The 22,346-nt window shown below is 43.3% G+C and overlaps 1 long non-coding RNA gene across 1 annotated transcript; it reads right to left on the reverse strand.

Moving 5' to 3' along the window:
- Window positions 1-7,857: 7,857 nt before the first annotated feature.
- LOC128781023 (uncharacterized) lies at window positions 7,858-13,340 on the reverse strand. The gene is made up of 4 exons (XR_008426931.1): window positions 13,118-13,340; window positions 12,070-12,201; window positions 8,658-8,943; window positions 7,858-8,017 (listed from the first exon to the last, which is right to left on the reverse strand). It is a non-coding gene; the product is annotated as an uncharacterized lncRNA (long non-coding RNA).
- Between the last annotated feature and the right edge of the window lie 9,006 nt (window positions 13,341-22,346).

Here is a 22,346-nt window from a genome sequence, read left to right on the forward strand (position 1 = left end):
GAGTGTGAGGAGGTGAATAACAAAGTTTATGGGATCCCAATTCAGAGGCAGGTAGGGGTCAAAGGGATTTGGGTTTTACATGGACTCTGGAATATCCAGCTCCTAGGGACAAGCCCAGGCAGGTTCTAGGGCTGAGAGCAAACCACACTGGACCACCATGGCCACCACCATTTCACAGTGGGTGGAGTAAATTAAACCGGCCATCAGGGACAGCCTCAGAGAGGAAATTAAATATCAAAGAGACTGAGGAAAGGAAGTGGGGCAGGAGTCACTGGTAATTGTTAAGGTCTGATATCTTTTGAAACTGCCTGACCGGACCCTCAGTAATTACCTCCCAGCCTCTGCCTAGAGACTGTCACTGCAGGTGGGAGCAGGGGTGTGGGTTAGGGGGAGAGGGTAGGGGGGGCAAGGCAGAGCTGGGGCGATCATCTTCTCCACCAAGACTTTTGGGTGAAGTTGCACTAGGTCCAATTTTGCTGCTCTGAGAACTTTTTTTGGCAAATCAGAAACAAGTCAAGCCATAGCTACCTCGCTCCTCAGTGTGTCAGAGAGAAAATCTCTGGGGCGAGGCACCTTCTCTTCAGTGCGGAAGGGGGGCAGTAGGGGGAGGGTTCCCCTAAGGTGACAGCCCATAGACCCTTGCTCCTGGGGCGTGACATTTAGTGCCTCTATCTCCTGTCCTCTGTTCTTCCACAGTGACTGCCAGGCTCTGCCTCAGACGAATCCAAGTGGTTCATGACCAAATGCAAACAGCCAAGTACAATGCCTTTTTGTAGTCTGTTCACACCTTTTATCTCAGCATTTCAAAGCACAGAGCAAATGCTAACTTGTCCTCAGACACCCCAGGAGAGACAGGTAGGTGGCAATGCTATTATCATCTCCTGTTTTATAGAAACAAACCAGGCATGGAGCCGCGAATTGTGTTGCTGGGGGCCTCCTGGTGAGTAATTGTACGTCCTAGGGACCCGCATCTAGTTACTCACTATATAAAGGTACTGCCGAAATGTCAGCCCTCTAATTGCTAACCATCTTCTTTCCTCACTTTTTTCTTTCTTCCTTTGGAACCTGAGGTCTCTTATATAGTTTTCTAAATAGGAACCACAAATTGACCAATCACCAATCACCTTCAGTTTCCCTTCTCTTAAAAGAACCCAGAAGATAAATTATATCAGCCCCTTTGCTACATGCTTGATATAAACGATCACTCACCTAGGGACCCACCACCTCTAGCTGAGAAGAACTAGCCCCTGGCTATAACTTAAGTGAGTTGGCTGTTGTTTGTACCACACGGTTGTACCCCATCTAAGCCATACCTGACTGAAGCAGGGACCCAAGAATAGCTATTCCAGAGTCTTGTCTGTGACTTACAAGGCAGGCTGGTACCAAAGTTCTATTCAAACTGAGAATCAGAGTGGGGTACAATGGTGAGCTTCCATTAGGTGGTCAAATAAACAGAAGTGGGCAGGCAGAGAGAGAAAAGATACTTGGAGAATGGTGAACCACATTGATGGCAGAGAACTAAAGAGCCCAGAACTCCTGCTGTTGTAAGAGTTTAAACAAGTCCTTGGAACTACTGTGGATTCCAAACAACCTTGAGATTCTGGTGTCTGTAAGTCATGGCCATACCATGATCACATTCTTCCCGACATATTTCTACCTCCTCCATCGGTCTTCACAGTCAGGAATACCCAAGTACGCATCTCATTTATGTTCTGTGATGTATGTGCTTGAGCCGATAGAAAGTTGAGCAAGACACTTGCTTTTTATGCTTCAAAGCTTTCATCAGTAAAATAGAGATAAGTATCTCTTAGGCCATGCCTACAGAGTTGACTGGACTTTATAAATATCTAATTGATTCGAAGTGAGGTTTTTTGAGCCATTATAACATACAATCACTAAACAATTGCTGAATGCCCACCTGATTGGACTATTTAGAAATTTGAAGTAATGACTAAGCTTTTTAAACCCTGTCACATAGTCTTTTTAAGAATAGGATAATGTCAGCTTTTCCATGTAAAAGTTACTAGCAATCCTTAAGTGGCAGAGCAGTAAATATACTCATCCTGACGGCCCCATAGTCCCAGGCCTCTTGACATACAAGGATATGAGTTGTGAGATAGATTATGAAACACATCAGTTATGCTGCCTGAATAAATCTCATTGAAGAGAGAGGGGAATTCAAATAGATACTGTGTGTTTAGGAGAAAAATATAACACACATAAAACATTTTTAAGAAATGAGATAGTTGACATTTTGATCAATTGACCTTAGCTATTAAATACCACCATCTCTGCCAAGTTAATTACCTGCAAATGAAGAGCCAGCCTGCCAAGAGCGGTGCCACCAGCATCCCCCTCGGCAATTACACTGGGGGAGGGAGAAACCCAGAAACTGAGGGGCAGCAGGGCAAAGCCCAAAGACATGGAAATTGCTAGGTGTGCAGAGTAGCACTTCCTCAAAGGATGCTTCACTCTTACGGATTTCGGATTTCGGCACCTCTGCTGACCGGAGGAAAGCTGAAGGCAGAGGTGGGGCCCAGGTGTCAATGAGCTTGTCACTCTGCTCTCCCCACACTTATCCAGGTCAGCTCATTCCTCAGAGGAGCAGTTGGAAAGTGGCATTTCCCCCAGGACTTCCCTTGGCCACCCTCGCTCTGGTGGGCATCCGTCCTGGGCTCTGGTCTCGTGACCTTTTCAGGAGTAACGGCCCAGGGACCAGCCAGCTCCACTAAGACTCTGAAGCCGCCACTCATGGGGTGGGGGAGTGAAACCCATCCCACATAGATAGGGGCCGATGGGGTAAGAGGAGTAGCTATCAGCCTTATAAGGATGGGACTCGGTAGCCAAGATATTTTGTTTAGGCAAGATATGGGGAGGCGAGCTCAAGTGGGCCTTCCTTTCCCAGAGTACAGTGGGCCCTTGAATAACATCCTTTTGTTCCATGTCATTTCATTATAAAGTCAAGGTACTACAGGAACTTAATTTTTGTTTATATCTGTTAGCCAATGGTAAAATTTGTTTCATTATCCATCGGTTCACGTAACGTCACAGAACATAGCAAAGACTTTAAGTGAGGACTTACTGTTCATGAATAGGAGGGGAAATTCTTATATCCCGTTTTGAGCCACAAAGACAGTGCAAGCAGGGTCCAGGGTTTGAGGAGCCTGAATTTTTAATCATTTGAGGTAGAGTCCCTCTTTTAAAAAAGAATTCTAAGTTAAATATACAGGATCTTAAAAGGAAAGCCCTGAACCTTAACTTTCCTTAGCTTCATGGAAAATCTGCCTCTACTTAAAAGTACATTTATTTTCTGTCCCTCTGTTTCTCTGTCCCTCTCTCTCTCTCACTTTATTTCCCCAGGTCTGTCTCCACCATTGCAGGTTCATTTGCCCTTGCAGGGGCTGAAACACAGCAGGTCATATCACTATTCACATGGGTCTTCTGGAATGTTCTTAGCACCTTTTCCCCTGAGATTCTCCAGTAGCATGATGAAGTTATAGGTACTAGGGAATGGGCTCAAGGCAGAGGGACAAGGACTCCACTGAAAATAACTTTCACTTCTGTTATTCCTGTCAGGCTGCCTTTGGGTTCCAGGTTGTGAATTCAGCTCAGATAGTAATTTTCAGCCTCACTGCTATGGGTTGAACTGTGTCCCTCCAAAATTCATACGTGAAAGTCCTTGCCCCCAGTACCTCAGAAAGTGACTTTATTTAAAGACGGAGTCTTCACAGAGGTAATCCAGTTAAAATGGGGTCATTAGGGTGGGCCCTCATGCAATACAATTGGTGTCCTTATGAAAAGGGGAGCCGGGAGGCAGACGCGCTCACAGGGAGAACACCGTGTGAACGAGAAAGCAGAGACTGAGGTGATGCGTCTACAAGCGAAAGAACACCACAGATGGCCAGCAAACCACCAGAAGCTTGGTGAGAGGCAAGGAACAGATCCTTCCTCCCTGCCCTCCGAAGGAGCCAGCCCTGTCTACACCATGCTCTTGGACTTCTGGCCTCCAGAACTGGGAGACATTTACATTTATGTTAAGCCACCCAACTGTGGTTCTTTGTGATGGCAGCCTTCTCAACCTAGTGTAGTCAACCTTGGGTACATCCCTCCTGTATCATTTGCCATAAAATTTAAACCAAAATGATGCTCTTCATCATCTAAGCTGCAAAGGAGAAACCAGAACAGGAAAATGAAAGAACTTTTCTCTGCACTATTTATAGGGAACAACTCATAACCAGAGAGGTTTTTTAAGTACTTCTGCCTAAAGGGCTTATTATTTGCCTATCTGGTCACTAATGATTTTGGTCCAGTTATCATGTGAGAGAAAATTTTGAGAGAAAATTTCAATAAGTTGTTCTTGAATGTACTCAGCTATTCTTGCAATCCCAGCTTTCATCCCAGGAGAGGATGGATAGCCTTCGTTCCTGAAATTTCAGCAAGCATTTATTAATCACTTCCCACTGTGCAGATGCTAGGCTGTGGGCTGGGAGACAAAGCCTCATGGGACAGAGACAGGCTTTCAAGGAACTATAGTCTGGTAAAGAAAAGAAACACAGCAAGAGCCGTGACACAGCTGGAGTTGCTACAATGGGATGTTTATAAAGTGCTATGGAACTCAGAGTGGAGAGAACCCTGAAGGGCAGGTGTAGAGGAGGTAACGTTGGAGTTGAGCTTTGAAGGATGAGTAAGACTTTGCCAGGCAGAGAAAGAGGCAGAAGGAAAAACATGAACAGTCTGAAGTATGGTGAATAAATCCATACTTCCAATGTGGCTGCAGTGCAGTAGTTAGATTAGAGGGCAGAATATTAAAGAAAAAGCAGAAAAAGAGGGTGTGGCCAGAGGAGAGAGTAGAAACAGGCAGGATTAGGGAAGAGAAACATCAATGCCAGAATCTCTCTTCTTGATCTTTCTTGTGTTCTGATATTAATGCGTATCTCTAGAAGTCTGACTTGGGTATCAGTCATGATGCAGAAAATGTCCTTGACAAGATTATGCTGGTTTTCACACTATGGATTAATCTATATTGAAAAGACACTTGAGTGTGGAGCAGAGAGAAAGGTGGGAAAGGAGTGGAAGAAGAAGGAGGGGGAACTGGACCTGTGTTGTTCTCTTGCATCTGGCTCCTTCTAAGTGCTGAGTGTTTGATTTTCACCTTGTAACTTGTTCTGACAGTTTCCCTTCTTCTGCTCTATTTCAGGTTCTTGGGTAACAGGAAATCTCAGCACTGGCTCCAAGGCACCTGGAGAGTTCTTGCTGCTTTGGCCACTTAACCTGCTCAAATTGACCCAGTCATTTACTCAGCAAGCACTTCAGGTGTTGTGCTAGGTGCCAGGCGTCCAGGAGCAGATGCCCTGTCCTCTCAAGCCAAGTTTAAGGGCTGTGACTCAGTGGGCAAAAAGCATACAACTGAGAGTCAGAGACCCTGGTTTTGAGGCCTGGCTCAAAATTTTAAGGCCTGGTACAAATTTTAAGCTGTGTGGCCTCAAGCACATCACTTGCCATCTCTGAACTTTGGTTTTCTCAGATGTAAAATTAGGTTTGTAATTTTAGAGTGAAATAATGAACATGAAAATACTTTCTCATCTGAGAAACCCTAGATGACTCTTGTTACGGTGACCAGACCAGTTAGGTGAGCAGAAGCTAAGTGTGTACATCAGAACTCTCTCTGTGGCAAGTAACAGGAAGCCAGGCCAAGCTGGCTAAAACAACAAAGGAGTTTATTGACTTGTTTACCTGGGAAGACCCCGAAGAATCTCAGAGTCAAAGGAAGTGCCGTGGGATCCCAGGCCTCTGGAAGCCCGAGGCCCCGTGCACTGTCTGACTGCCTCGGTTTCTGTGTCTGCTTCCACAGTGGCCTCCTTCTCTTTGCCTGAGACCGGCTTTCTCCTCGTAGCAGGCAGTGTGGCACTTGCAGCTCTGGCCCAGAGATAGGGGTGAAGAGGGAGGAGAACACTATGTCACCAGATGGAGGTGGGGACGCGCACGGGGTGACAACAGAGCCCCTGCTGCCCACTGTCTGCCGGTGTGACAGCCACTCACTCAGAGAACGTTGTTTAAGGACCTTTCTGTGCTAGACACTGTTCTAGACCCTGGGAATAGAATCTGCTCCACCTCCTACAGATGCCCCAGCTTTTCTGTGCATTTACTCATGTCTCGGGGGTGTGGTCACCACATCGTGAAAGTGCTTGTGGTTTCATACCAGGAGCAAAGGAGACGAATGCAGACAAGGTCCCTTCTCTTCTTTCACTGACGGGACAGAAAAACAATAAGAGCAAATCAGTAACCACCCAATGTCCATCAGCTGATGAAAAGTTAAATAAAATATGTTATATCCATACAATAAAACAGTATCTATCAACAAAAAGGAAAGAAGTACTCATATAACCACATAGATAGACCTCAAAAGTATTACTCTAGATAAAAAGAAATGCCAGTTACAGAAGATCACATATTATATGATTCTGTGTATTTGAAAGATCCAGAGTAGGCACATCCACAGAGACAGAAAGGGGATTAGTGATGTGTAGAGGCTGGGGTGTGAAATAGTGGGGGGCGGGGTGGGCACTACTCCACCGCTAGTGGTGCATGCTGCAACTGTTCTAAAGTTAGATGATTGTGATGGTTGCAAACTCTGTAAATACACTAGAATCCATCGAAGTGCATACTTTAAACAGATGCATCGCACTTAGGGAATGTAAAGTCTATCTCAATAAAGCTGTTTTAAGAAAAACAAACAGAAGTGCTACATAAAACTGTAAATAATGTGGTTAAATGAGAGTGACTCAATGGTGACTCTAGAATCAATGCAGAACCCATACGGACCTCTCAGAAGAGGCAACATAAAGGCTAAGGTCTGAGTGACAGGAAGGAGCCTGTCCTGAAGGTTGCCCAAGAAATATCATTCCAGGCAGAGAGGACAGCTAGCAAGGCCCTAACGCGGAAACAAGCTAGAACCTAGACAGATGGATGAGGCACGTGGGGTCTGGGTTACGTGACTTGCTGTTCACCTGTGGGAGGAGTGAATTTCCCTTCAATTGCAGAAGAATGTCATTGGAGGATTTAAGGGGAGTCGCTTATTTTTTTTTGAGAGATCATTCTGGTAGATATGGGGAAAATAGATTATAGAGGGGTAGTACTAAGTTTTATTTGATTGTTTAAGGGCAAAGAATTAAAAAGAAGAAAAAATAAATAGGATTGAATCTCTGCCTTAAAAGATCTAACAGTGAAGTGGAAGAAGTGACACATGTAGATACACATAAATCTCAGAGGAAGAAGAAAGTGTTCAGAGACAGGTGTAGAAAGCATTATGGGGCATCGGAGGTAGACATCTTGTTGAGGAAGAAGCTTGTCAGTAAGGAAGTTATTTAGGTAGCAAAAAAAAGGGGAGGGCTGGTTTCCTGGCAGCTAAAATAGCATCTTCACGGTATGATGGTGAGAAAGTACAGGAAGTATTAAAAGGAAGCATACTATCTAGTTAATCTACAGAGTAGAAGAGAAAGTAAGAAGTGATGGGAATACCTGAAAATATTTAGTATTTTATGTCAACTGTAATTAAAAATTAAATTAAAAATTAAAAATGAAGTGACAGGAGATAATATTACTAATAAGAGTTAACATTTATTAAGAGCTTACTGTTAAGGTAGCAACTATTATTATTATGCCCTATATCAGTCAAGGCCCCCAAAAGAATGGCACACTCAATTTAGGACAATTCAAGGGCTGTTCATTTTATTTATTTTTTTTTTTTAATTTTTATTGTTATTCAATTACAGTTGTATGCCTTTTCTCCCCATCCCTCCACCCCACCCCAGGTGAACCCACCTCCCTCCCCCACCTCCACCCTCCCCCTTGGTTTTGTCCATGTGTCCTTTATAGTAGTTCCTTTTAAAAGGACTATTTACAATGTTGTGGGCAGAGAGTAGGGAAAGCGCACAGGAGAATGCGGGAGCCCGTGACTCACTGCAGCAGCGTGCTCACAGCAGGCCCAGGGGTGAGGAAAGGCAGAGGCTGGCAGAATCTGGGAAGATAGAAAGTTATGTAGATAAGCATTGACCTCTGGCCAAGGGATACAGACACCCTGAAAAAAACTTAAAGGGAGAAAACTAGAAGATAAATATCCTGACTTTATGTTCTGCCCTTCCTCTCATCTCCTGCTGGAGCTCCTGCCTGGGTGAGCAGGACCAGAATCCAAAGTGCAGAAGGGCCTGGATGGTGTGGTTCATACAGGTTGACCCCCAAAGTTGGAAAGTCTGTGGTAAGAGTGGAAAGGTTGCCGGTTAGGCACCTTGCCATAGAAGGTCCGAAATTTCCAGTGAGAAGTATGGTACTAATTCCGTGTGTAAAGAACAGGCAATAAATATACTTGATGGATTAAAGGAGAAAATGATCAGAAACAGGAAAACCAGTAAGAAGACTCTAATTGTCTGAGTAAGGAGTAATGACGTAAAAGTGATGAAAGGAATGAATAGAAGGAGCGAGTTCAAAAGCACATTTTTCAGGAGCAATATTGAAGACCAGCTCCGATGGGCCTTCAGCTAATGGGATATAATGGGGAGTTGGGATAAGGTAAGGAAAGTGCCAAAGAAAATATGAAGGTTTTCAGCCTGGATACTTAGACAAGAGAGTTCTTACAACTAAGGGAAATAATGCTAAATTACCAGTCTGCGTGATCTCATATCCCTGCCATTCTTTGCTGCACTTGTGCTTCTTTTCACAATCCAGACTTCTCTGTGTCTCTGCGCACATAATTGAAGACGGCAGCTTCACCTGTATCACCTGTATCACTTCCCAGTTCAGCCAGACCAGTCTGGTGCCTGCAGAATTCCATACCCTTAGGAGACTGGATCCATCAAATTACGGCCAAAGATGCAGGATCATGTAGTTCAAATCCACCCTGGGGTGGAGGAAGTTCTCAAAGGAGGTCCATGTGCTAGGGGGGAATGCCTAAAAGGTGAGGAAAAGATGAGCTCAGTGTTGGGCATTTTGAGTGGGAGGTGCATGAAACATGTCTTAGTTGGAATATTCAGTAAATTACAATGATTTCAATCCAAAATGTGAGAGCAAATTGGCAGGATGATAGTCAGAGCTGGTAAAATAGAGGTGACAATTGAAGACAAATGCTGAGAGAGAGAAAACGGCCAAGGAATGAACCTTGGTGAAAGCTTCATTTTCAGGATCAGATAATGAATATCAGTAAAGGACACTAGTAAAGAATACAAAAAGAAATCCATTGGAGAGTATAAAACAAAGGAAGAGAAGACAGAGTCGTGGTGTGAGGGAGAGAAAGGGAGAAGAGCTGACGCATAAGGCCACCTGCTACAGAAACGTCTGTCTCTCTGGGAGTGCACACAATGCCTAGTGAGGAGCAAGGGGTTCAATAAATATGTTGAATTGAATAAAGATGGAGGAAAAAAGAAAAAAGCTGTAAGATTTAGCAAGATTGTGGTCCTTAGTTATGACTTTTAAGAAGGCAATTACATTAGAGTATAAAGGCAAAAGTCAGGATAAAAGGAAAGAGTGGGTATAGCCTAATCATTTCACAATTTTGCTGACAGAGAGCACTGGAGGCTGAAGAGGAAGAGAAGTTAAAGGAACAGCTTATGATTTATGATTATTGTTGCTGCTGCTGCCTTTGTGTCTTATTTTTAGGAGGGAAGAGACTTACATACATTTGGAAAAATAGCTAAGATAGGTATGTTGAACATTCACATTCAAGAGATGAGTGATTAATGGAATAGTCTTAAAGAAGGAGGGGAGAGGGGAGAGGAACTTTAGCAATCAAACAGAACTCTCCTCAATGCCTGAAGAGGACAAAGGGATTATAAAGACACAGGAAAATTTGAGACAGAGAAGAGCAAAGTTGAGGAAGCTTCCCCATGTGCCTTCATTTTCTCTGTGAAGGAAAAATGCTCTTGTTGGCTTGCCCAGAACAGGATTGGAGGCTGTGGGTAATGGAGACGTTTTAGAACTGTGACTGAGCAAAATGCTGCCCGTAGTCTTCAAGAAATAGGTCCAGGTATTACCTAACAGTAAGAGGCCAGTGTGCATTTGTTGTGGCCTCGATTCATACAACTGCAAGACATGCTTCAGTGCAGTTCAGCAGTCCGGGAGCTGCAGCAGAATCCAGCGGTGATCAACGGGGGTAGGCAGTGACAGATCACAAGGTAATAAATGCACCCTAATGTTCACTGCAGTGTTATGTACAATAGCCTTGATAGAAAAGCAACCCAGGTGCCCATCAACGGATGAATGGCTTTAAAAGGCTGTGGTACATATGTAAAATGGAATATTACTTGGCCGTAAAAAGGAATGCAATCTTACCATTTCTGACAGCATGGATGGACCTAGAGGGTATTATGGTAGATGAAATAAGTCAGACAGAGAAAGACAAATACCATATGGTTTTGCTTATGTGTAGAATCTAAAAAACTATACAAATGAACATACAAAACAGAAACAGATTCACAGATACAGAGAACAGCCTGATGGTTGCCAGAGGGGCAGGTTATTGGGGGACTAGGTGGAAAATGTGAAGGGATTTGGAAGTACAGGTTGGTAGTTACAAAATAGTCCTGGGGATGTGGGGTGCAGCGTGGAAAATATGGTCAATAGTGTGGTGACCACGTGCGGTGCCGGGTAGGTGCTAAAGGTGTCAGGGAGAGCACTGAGTAAGGTGTGTGATGGTCTGGCCACTGCAGTGTCCACCTGAAACAAAATACAGTGTTGAATGTAAACTATAATTGAAAATTTTCTTTTAAAAGATCATTAGGTGATAGCAAAGTGTTGTGTTGAAAGAGCTTAGCCAGGGTTCAGAGTGGCAAACGAGGCTGGTGACTACAGAACCTGGGGCACCGAGGTCAGCGAGGTGGAAGCACAAGGAAGGAGGGAAGGAAGAGCTGTCTCAGAAGAGGAAGCATGTGCTCTCAGACCCAAGAGCAGAGTGACGGCGAAGGGCAAGATACCAGTGTTCCAAGGAATGGCTCCAGCTCCAAACAAACAAACAGACAGACAAGCAAAGCCATCCAAAGGATGAAGGAATGAAGAGACATTTCGTGAGCTCCTGCCCACCACCATGGAGAGGCCCAGACTTCCCAAAGGGCTGCTGCCATGGAGACCCCTAACTTCTAGGGCTGTTGGTTCCCACAAAACCCAGTAGTAGGAAAATAGACATGAAAGCTTGCTTAGCATGTGAGGAAAAGTGAAAAGGAAATAAAAAACAAATCATATATACAGTGTGATTACAACTGTGAGGAATACTTCTTAGAAAGAAAACGAATTGGGGGCATGGGGGGAAATCACCAAAAGCTCACACTCAGAGAAGGAAGCATCTGCTCTCAAACAAAAGCTAGTGCTTTTGGTCCTGGGGGGGAATGGAAATTTTGATGGTTTTCTTTCTTTTCTTTTTCTTTACTCTTTTTTAAGTCCTTTTACATTTCTGTGAGAGAGGGATTGTTGTTCCAAGGAAAGCTCAAAGGTTTTGGAGTCAGGCAGCACAGTTATAATTGCTAGCAGTCATGGGCCACCCACCAGGAGCGGGAGGCATTGTGCTTGGTGCTCTCCATATATTACTCCTAATCCTTATAGTTACCATTATCCCCATTTTGGATGGGAAAATAAAGCTCAAAAATGATAAGGAACTTTGCCAAGTCCCAAACCCATCTGTATTATGTCTATTTTAACTCATGAACATTTCATTCTCTCTCTTACTCTTCGCATGCCTGACCTTGGGCAAATATTTAACCTCTTTGGGGCTTAGCATCTTCAATTTACTACCAGCTCAAAATCTGTATTTTGAGCCACCAAGGTAAAGTGAATTAAATCAGCTCCTGGCAGTGGACAGCAGGCAAACGGGCTTTCCAGAGCTCCAGAAAATGAGAAGCCTTGTTCTATGACCCTAATTATGCTGATCGGCTTCAGAATGAAGAGACCCCATTCTGTAAACATTCTCTTAACTAGAAATACAAAGGTTGTTAGTTTAGGTTTTTTGAAAATGATGTGGTAAGCCCAAGTATGAAAGGGCAGTGGTGGATCATGAAGTTAGCTGTTTTCCCAACTCCGAAATGCCCTTACTTGTGCAGAGAGCGTCACTGGTGGCTGAGAAGTCCACGGGAACTTGCAGGCAAAGAGAAGGCTCACCAAGGTGGGCTGCCCCTGCTCAGGGGGCACTCATCGGTTCCGTGTCCGGGGGGAATAAATCAGGCCCTGTGGAGGAGGTGTGCACATTGACTGGTGTTCCCACCAACGTGTAACGCACCTGAAATGTTACAAATGCCTACTTCACAGAGTTGGACAAATTAAAAAGGATATCTTTAAAGTACCTGGTGGAGAACCCTGCACAAAATATGACCTCATTAAATGGTAGCTTTTATGCTGTTTTTCAAATTTTATATTGAGCTTATATAACCTTTTATGGGTAAGAAAATTACTTTTAAATGTGCTCATATTTCAGCTACAGTTATGGCTACAGAGCAGAACTAAGACAAGTAGTTTCATAGAAGGAAAGATACTCACCTTGTACTTCACACATTTTTGGTTTGTTATCCATTGCGCACATATACATTGCTTGGTTTTTCTCCAAAGTAAAATTTTCTCTTAAAAAACTCATTAGCAAGATTACCCTTAAGAACCTGAGGTACCTCTTGGACATTCCCTTTCACCAGGCACACCAAAGAAATCTGGTTAACAATGAAACTTGGCAATAGAATTAGGATCCCAAACATCAGTCACAAAGTAGGTAAAAGTGATGCCAAGGTACAATAGCCAAGAGGTGGAAGCAACTCAGGTGTCTAACAGTGGATGAAGGCATGAACAAAATGCGATGTATCCTTCGGTGGAATACTATTCAGCCTTTTTAAAAAGGGGAAATTCTGTCTCATGCTACAGTGTGAAAGAACCTTGAAGACATCATCCTAAATGAAATAGCCACTCAAAAAAGACAAGTACAGTATACTTCCATTTACATGAGGTATCCAAAGTAGTCAAATTCGTAGAAGCAGAGAGTAGAGTGGTGGTTACCAGGAACTGTGGGAGTGGAAAATGGGGTGAAGGAGAGTTTTTTAATGGGTATAGAATTCCAATTTTGCAAGAGGAGAGCGAGGGAGATTAGGAGTTGACTCACATCATTATGGAGGCTGCAGAGTCGCATGATCTGCTTTCTGCAAGGTGCAGACCCAGGAAAGCTGATGATGCAATTCCAGTCCAAGGGGAGGAGAAGGCCAGTGTCCCAGCTCAAACATGGAAGGCAGGAAGGAGACAAATTTTCCTTTCTCTGCTTTTTGTTCTATTCAGGCCCTCAACAGATTGGATGATTCCCACCCACGTTGGGAAGGGCAGTCTACTTGACTGAGTCCACCAACTCAAATGCTAATCTCATCCTGAAACACCCTCACAGATCCACCCAGAAGTAATGTTTAATCAGGGCACTCCATGGTCCAGTGAATTTGACATATAAATTAACCATAACAGAGGATGAAAAAGTTATGTTCTGGAGATCTCTCTCACAACAATGGGAGCATACTTCACATTACTGAACGGTACACTTAAAATGGTTAAGATGGTTTTTAAAAAAATGTTAACAGATATAATCACCAATAAATCATGTCAACAGATTTTTACCAAAAGAAAGAAAGAAAGAAATTTCCTTGAATATGTATAAAAATAAATTTGAACCATTAAAAAAATTGATGCCAAAGTAATAAAACCATTAAGGGCAGAAGCAAAGGAAGAGGACTTGGGGAGAAAGCTGTTGGAGCAGCTAAAGCACTCCCAGGTGATGATAGAAAGAGGATGTGTGGGGGTGGGCGCCATGCCAGCCTTGTGTGAGAGTTCAGGCCTTTTTCAGAACAGTTAGCAGAGTAACCTGCTCTTCTTCCTGCCCTAGCTCCCTGAGTTCCAGCTGCCTGGTTGGGGTCTGCAGGAGGCCCAACTGCAGCTCTTCAAGTACTCAGAATAACCAGCCCTGGTATAATGTCAGCCCACAACCATCCTTATTTGCCTAAACCAAGTGAGTCTTGGTCCTGTGTTTGTGCATCACTAAGTAATATAACACCTGCTGCCTCAGACGCTTGAGTCCGGGACAACTCAGCCTATACTCTGAGATCCAAATTGTAAGTCTTGATGGAGAAAATACCTAAATATCCCTGTGAAAAAAATTTGGTGAGAAGACTGAAACAGGAAATTGCATCAGCCAGGATACTCTTGACTGCAAATAACAGAAAGACCTGAGTCAATCCAGTTAAAAGATAAGGACATGTATTATTATATAATAAGTAGTCGAGTTATGTCACCAGATAGAAAAGGCTCCAGGTATAGTTAATCAGAAAATCAAAACTCTCACTAAAGACCTAGATTACTTTGATTTCTACTCTGTCATCTGGTATTGGCTTTATCCTCTTGCTAATGGCAAGATGTCTCTAGTTCCAGCCATCATATTCAGAGAGAACGTACTGAGAGGAAGAAGCGCAGCTGTCTCTTCCGGTTTTCTCTTTCTCAGAGCAGGAAACTCTCCTGTCAGTCCTTGGCATACTTCCCCTCTCATCCCACTGGCCAGAAATCAGGGCCACATGCCAATTGCTAAACCATTCCTGTGAGAAGAACAGTTTTACTATAGTCAGCTGAATTTAATTATTTAGGGATACCGTAGCGTTCCCTACACAATGTAAATAGGACCATAAAATAAACACAACTATTATATCAGAAGCTTGCCTCAGTACATTCTAGAGCAGAACTATGATACTTCCTCTGACCCACCGTCACCCCCACCCACCATCTCAACCCAGTTACAACACTGTAAGTCCTCAGCATTGAAATCACTCATCTGGGAGTACGAGGGGGGAAAGGGTTTTGTGGTTAAGTGCGATCGGGAAATGAACACTTGACATCTCTGTCAGAGACTCATGGTTATCACTAGTACACTTATTAAAAGTTCTGCAAAGTCCTGCAGATTACTTAATCTATTGTCTATCACTTCCCATATTAATCTGACCAGCTATGCTTTTTTCCCCAAGAGATTTAAAGTTAGCATCCTATGGAATTAATGCTCCTCAAACTTTAAGAAATCTGAGTTAAGACATGATCTTTCTTGGAAACTGGCAATATTTTATTTCTCTTTGTACCTAAGTCTCAGCTTAAATAGCAGTTCTTGCTAGAAACACTGCACCCACCCAGCAGGAAGGACTAAAGCGCTGATCTCACTGTGCTATAATCGCCTGTTACTCAGGTTTTCTCCCCACAAAGTCCGTGAGCTCTTTGAGGTTAGGAACCCTGTCTTGTTCACGGCTATATGTCCAGCACCCAGCGTGGTGGTCAGCACAGAGAAGAAAGAGATTGAAAGTTTCTTAAAAGAATCCAGTGGCCTACCTATGGTGCTGCTCAAAGGTGAGGGAGGAAACTAGAATGAGGACAAATAGACAAACACTGATTTCAGCATTTCTAATCCACTCTGCCTCCAGGTGATGACTGAGCACCTCTCTAAGATTGCTGGGGAGCTTCTTTTTCAGAAACCCCAGTCAGCATAAAGGAAGCCTTTGTTAATAGACCCCTTGTCTGCACCAGAGCCCTCCTGCAGGGAGTGTCAGCCCTTGCAGGCTTGTCACTCCTGTTGGAGAACCAGGCTCTGCCTTCGGGGCTGCCTTGTGACCCTCACACCATCTCCAAAAATAGAAGATAATGTCCTCTGTGTAAAGTGCCTGGAGCTATTGGAAGAAAGCCTTTCCAAAGTATAAAGTAAGGTTATAATTAGCATAAAAGGGGGGGAGCCTTCAGCTGGCACACTCCAAATGCAAATGTGTCAAACACGGGGCCTCAGGGTAGGGCTGAGTAAGGGAAGATATAAGGTTAAATTGCTTCCCCTCTCTAAAGGTACAGATAATACTGGACCTGTGGGAGCTAAATGATGAGCAGTTGAGAACACTCTTGGTTGCCTGAGACCATTGCTCCCCTCTCTTCTTCCTTCCAAACAGGAAATGAGTTTGGGTTCAGGTATCCACCCTCTTTCACATAGTTATGTGCCTCAGGAGGAGCTGCTGCCAAACCCAGCTCCAGATGGTGACTCTGCCTTATCTAAAAGCCAACCATGGTAGCCAACCACAGTAACCCAATTTTACTTGGCAAGGCTTTGTTTAGGAAAGGGTACGTGACTCAATTCTAACCAATAAAAGTAAGGGTGAAATCTACTAATAGTGTTTTGGAAAAGTTTCCTTGTTTCTAAAAAATAGAAAGTGGGGAGAGAAAGGAAAATCTTCTTCCTCTCATCATTACTGGCCCAGGATTGATGGCTGGGACTGCAACAGCCTGTTTGTCACTGGTCTGAAGATGAAGCCAACATCAAAGTGGCAGACAGAGACAAGACAATATTCCAGGTCATTGATGATACTGTCAAGCTTGGGTTATACTATTAACTATAGCCCATTCCAGACTTCTTATTGTGTGAACAAACATTTGATCATTGTTTCACGTGTGGTTTTATACGTACTATGGTCAATGGCTTCCCAAGCTAAACGTACAGGGCCCCAAGGTCAGGTCTTGCGCATCCTATGTTCAATAGGTTTGTGTTTTTTCTCCCTAGTTTTGGGCAGTGGACACTGCCAACCAGTGTGAACTAAGGCCATGCCTCCAGAAGGAGCTGGTGGGATGTGTTATGTCACAGATGAAACCCTCAGACCACAGATCGCTGACGCCTGCACAGTACAAAGTAATCCTTCCTCTTGCCCAAAAGATAAAAAGCTTATCTACCCCCCTTCTGCTTGAGAAAAGACAAAGTTTCCACCCAAAGTGCAAAAACAGCTCTATCCTTCTCTAGTGACTTTGGGAAAGAGTGTGGTCAGAAAACCTGAAGCAAATGAGCTAGACCAGAGCACAGAGGCTGGTCCCAGCTCCAGGATGGGCAAGAATGATGCATTTAGCCTTAGTTTACTGTTGATATTATTTTAGTTAATTTCCAGGGCAGCTAATTAATGCAAAATATATAAACTAGGCACAGTAGGAAGTGAATGAACCAGGCTCTCCACTGACCTCCTTATTTCTTACGGACTTGACTGCAATTTGGTGTCTTGCCAATTAACCAGAAATGACACTCCTGATCAGAGTGGCATGGGCCTGTCAGTGCCCTGCTGATGTATACCCGTCATGGAAGCATCCACAAGCTACATGATTCCAGATAATTCAATAATTCTGTCAGTCAGGAATCCATACCCCCGTCCTTTTATCTGTGTTGTAGGCCTTAGAATTCTTAAGCGCCAGCACCAGGCAATCTTTCCTCTTCTGTGCCTGCCTTGTACGGGAGATTTCCACTGATGTCTACTTGGGGGTTCCTGTGGGCCTGACCACAGCCAACCACAGCAGGCACTTCCCTGCCTGCCCCTCACTCCAATGCTCACTGTCCACGTGAACATGCAGGTCACCTCATCTCGCTAAGTTCTAGTGTCCTCATTTCAGTTCCCCACCAAAGTGTTAACTCAACAGTAGCCTGGGCTTTTTCTCTGTTTTACTCACTGATATATCCTAGGATTCCAAAATAGTGCCTGGCATATAGTAGTCAAAAATATGTGACCTGATGAGGACACTGGCCTGCAGTGTCCACGGCGTTGTGGCTGAGACAAGATAAATTCACGGACTACCGAGTCCTGTGGAGGAAAAGGGACTACACAGCCACTCTCTCAAGAGAAGAGTGCCCCCACCCTTGCCTTGACAGGCTTTTATTGCTTTCTGGGCACATTACATTGAGGATGGTCCTCATTTACTATGCACAGGTTTGCTTTAGATGCTTACAGAAAACAAAGGAGAGGATGTTGCTAATTATATCCAAAAGAAGGATATTTACAAGTGTAAAGGGAAAGTGGTTGAACTGGTTATACTCATCCTCGGAAGGTTTAGCATAGATTTTAGGAAGTTACTTTAAAGATATGCAGTAAACGTTTGCTGCCTCAATTCAGGGTGAGGGAGTTTTAGCAAAAAGCAAGTCTCAAAGCAGCCTCGGTACAATGCAGGCCTGATTCCCCATGGGAGAACCTATCCGCTGGCGTAGGTCCTGTGTGATCGGACCTCACTTTCCGAGTGGGAGCTGGGCCCACGCCATGCAGAATGGTCTCCTATAGTGACCAATGAAAGAATCCCTAAGATGGAAATAAAAGTTCTATCAATTTCATGATTGTTCAAATGTGGAATGAAATAGTGTGCAAAATCTTGGCTCAGTGTCTGGCTCATAGTAAGTGCTAAATAAGTGATTGTTGTTGTTTTTATTATACTTTGTCTTTGCCCTACTGAATGGGTGACTTGTTCCCCCTGAACCAATAACTGGTGATTCAAGATCCATAGAAAAAGAATTTATTGAGTGACTACTGTGTGCCCACAGGGAGGAAAAGACAGAAGCAGGGTTTTAGAATTCATTTTAATGCCATTTTTAAAATTTTATTTTTCAACTACAGTTGACATACAGTATTATATTTAGTTTCAGGTGTACAATATAGTGATTAGATATTCATATAGTTTATGAAGTAATCACCCCATAAGTCTAGTACCCATTTGACATCATACATAGTTGTTATAATATAGTTATATAATATAATATATATATATAATAATACAATATACCTTACGCTGTACTTTCCATCCCCGTGACTGTTTTTATAACTGTCAATTTATACTTCTTAATCCCTTTCACATTTTTTACCCATCCCTCCAATCCCTTCCCAGCTGGCGACCATTAATTTGTTCTCTGTATCTATGAGTTTGTTTCTGTTTTGTTTGTTCATTTATTTTGTTTTTTAGATTCCACACACAAGTGAAATCATGGAGTATTTGTCTCTCTGTCTGACTTATTTCACTTAGCATAATACCCTCTAGGACCACCCATGTTGTCACAAATGGCCAAATTTCATTCTTTTCTATGGTTGAGTAATATCCCATTGTATCTTAAGTACCACATTTATCTAAAGAAATCCAAAACACTAATTCAAAAAGATATATGTACCCCTATGTTCATTGTAGCATTATTTACAATAGCTAAGATATAGAAGCAACCTGTGTTCATTGTTAGAATTCTTTTTTTTATTTTTGTTATTTTTTAAATTTAATTCTTTATTGTATATTTTTCCATTACCATTTAGTCCCCTAGAAAGAATTTATTTTTAAAATGTCCTCTTCCTCTTCCAAATCTTCTTCTCTAAGTCAATGATGTGCTTTTTACCCAATAATCTCCCCCTCACTCACCTGATTCCTCCCTTGCTATCACCCTCCAAATCCATATTGTCACCAAGTTTTAAATCTCCCTGGCTAATGTCTCTCATGCCTCTCCTTTCCAACCTTACTGTTCTCCTCTCCCCTGGACTGGGCAGCCTCCCAACTTCTGCTTTCACTCCTCCACTCTTTATTCCAATCCCCACACTCTTACCGGATTCCTCCTCCTCTCACTCTCCTCCTCCCAAGCATCAGGCTCTCCTCATTACCTGCAAAATCAAGCCCAATTTATTAGCCATACGATTAGTAAAGTTTTCATCTTGGCTCTAAACTGCTTTCTTAGCCTCTTCTCCCATTATTTTCCTCTCCTTTCCATGTTGTGGCCACCCTCACGCAACATATACAGGCAGAGTCGCACCTCTGTACATTCATTCAGAGGAATCCTTTTGCCCGAAGCACACTTTCCTCTAACCTCCAGTAGAGCCAGTGGTCCTTAACTGGAAGCAAGTGTGCCCCTCAAGGAACATTTGGCAACGTCTAGAGACATTTTTGGTTATCCAGTGTGGGAGAGCATGCTACTAACAGAGGCCAAGGATACTGTTAAATATCCTGTAATGCACAGGACAGCCCCCCACAGGGAAGAACTAACTGGCCCCAAAACTCCATAGTGATGAGGGCGAGAAATCCCAGTCATGTGACTGCTACCCTTGCTTCAGGGCCCGCCCACCCAAACAGCATGCAGCTTGAACAATAAGAGTCTAAAATGGGAGTGTGGGGACCTCTACTCTAACTTCATCTCTGCCTTGGCAACCCCGTCAGTTCTCTCTTGTCTTTCCAAAACCACAGGCCCCTTTACTAGAGCTCAGAGTTTCTCTCTGGCCTTGAGGAACTAGTCCAACTTTACTCCCATCAAATCACAGCCAAATCGCAGCCGCTATGGAAAGTAGTATGGAGGTTCCTCAAAACACTAAAAATAGAACTACCCTATGATACAGAAATGCTACTTCTGCGTATTATCCAAAAGAAAAACAAAAACACGAACTCGAAAAAATATATGCGCCCTCAGGTTCATTACTTCATTATTTGCAAGAGCCAAAATACGGAAGCAACCTAAGCGTCCATCGATGGATTAACGGCCAAAGAAGACGTGGTGCATGTGCACGATGGAAGATTATTCAGACGTAAAAAAGAGTGAAATAATGAAGCTGTGCCGCCTGTAACACGCATGGAACTTGAGGGCACTGTGCTAAGTGAAGTAAGTCAGAAAGTAAAAGACAGATAACACATGATCTTACTTACATATGGAATCTAAAACACAAACAAAAGAAAACTAAAACCATGCTCACAGATACAGAATACAGTGTGGTGGTTGCCTGAGGTAGAGGTGGGGGTGGGTGGAATGGGGAAGAGGGTCAAAGGTACAAACTCCCACTTACAAAAGAAATAACTCATGGGATGAAATGTACGGCATGGTGACCGTAGTTAATACTCTACTGCATATTTGAAAGTTGCTAAGAGAGAAGATCATAAAAGAACTCATCACAAAAAGAATTCTGTAGCCATGTACAGTTACAAATGTTGAATAGACTCCCATGATTATTTTGCTATATATACAAATATCTAATCTTATGTTTTATACCAGAAACTCATATAATATTGTCAATTATACCTTAATTTTTTTCAAAAAAGGAACACACAATATTTGTACCTGTTAAAATATTTTGTGAGACCAGCAGGATAATAGAACAAAGTTCTGTTTAAAGCTTTTTCTTTTTTTAAATCACAGCCAGATAAGATAGTTTCTGATTTCCGTGAGTCAAAATTCACTGTAACTCCAGTTTTACTCCCAAACCCATTATTTGCATTTATTTGATTCTGCTTCATGCTAGTGGTTAATGGTTTTGTCTCTACATGAAAAAGGGACCGTCTGTCCCCCACCCTATGTACCAAGCACAGTGCCTGGCCAAGGTGGGTGTTTGATGAGTGTTTGGTGAATGTTCAGTGTCATGGAACAAACCTTAGCTGTATGGTCTGTACCTAGCTTCTGCAGAAAAGGTTCTGACTGAGCAGCTTTTGTTTACGTCTTTTCTTTGTGTAAATCAAGCTGTGAGTTACATTCTCCGGGATATAGCATGAGGACAAATAAGTAATTTCTTGGTGTTCTCCCTTATTTCCAAAAAGAGAACATTGGACGATCCCACCAGTTCCACTCTGCTGTCAGGTAAGTCCTATTTCAGAGTCAACACCTCTACCTCCCTGACGCCCTACGTTTGCAGGACCAGATGGACGGGATACCTTGGGGAGAAACACCCAAAATGGTAAAGAGTACAGTGCTTCTTAAGAGCCACTTATATTTAAACTGATGCAAAAGTCATAACCTCTAATTTGCTGTAAAGGCTGGCTGACAAATATGATGCTGAACCACAACACCCCAATAATTTCCTCTAGATGACACTGTCTTTAGTAAGACAACGTTAAGCTTTGGGGACAAATTCCTGAGCGTATGTTTAGACCCCACTGCCCTCCTGACGGCCGGCTCTGCGATCTGCTTCTCTCTGTGGTGGTGTCAGGTTGGTGTGGAGGCCTGGCACTCTCCCTTTGCCTGTAAATCAGTGAGCAACTTGCTCTCAGGAAGCCATTAAGAGACAATTTACTTAAGTACAAAACGGGCACTTCAGAGTACAGGATAATCACTGATAAGCAAATTATAATGTTCCCGGATTAGTCACCATTTCTCCTGGCATGGGCCATCCAACAGATGAGCTCCTATCCCTTCCTGCTTCCCCCAGGCTGGCTGACCCTCTCAGTCTTGGCTTTGGGGCTCAGGTTCTTTCTAACTGGTTTCCAAAAGTGAATCCCCCTTCCAAACCCAAACTATAGGCCCCATAACAACAGTTCCTTGCTTGCCTGGATTCCATTCCATCTACCCATAATCAACCTCAAGTCTGAGGTCTCACTGACAGGCTGAGCTTAATAAATGATTCTTTAAGTCCTCTTTTGCCTTCCCTCTAGGCCAACGGGGCTTAACCTGCTTCAGGTTAAGAAAATAATGGCATGTGCCTCTGACGTTATTTAGAGAGTCTCTTGCTTTCGCTGGATTCTCAAAGTCATTCTCTGCTCCAGGTCTCCTAGATGCTACCAACCTCTTTGATTTTACCGTTCAGATTGTCTCC

Source organism: Desmodus rotundus, chromosome 5, assembly GCF_022682495.2.
Source record: "Desmodus rotundus isolate HL8 chromosome 5, HLdesRot8A.1, whole genome shotgun sequence".
Lineage (NCBI taxonomy): Eukaryota > Metazoa > Chordata > Mammalia > Chiroptera > Phyllostomidae > Desmodus > Desmodus rotundus.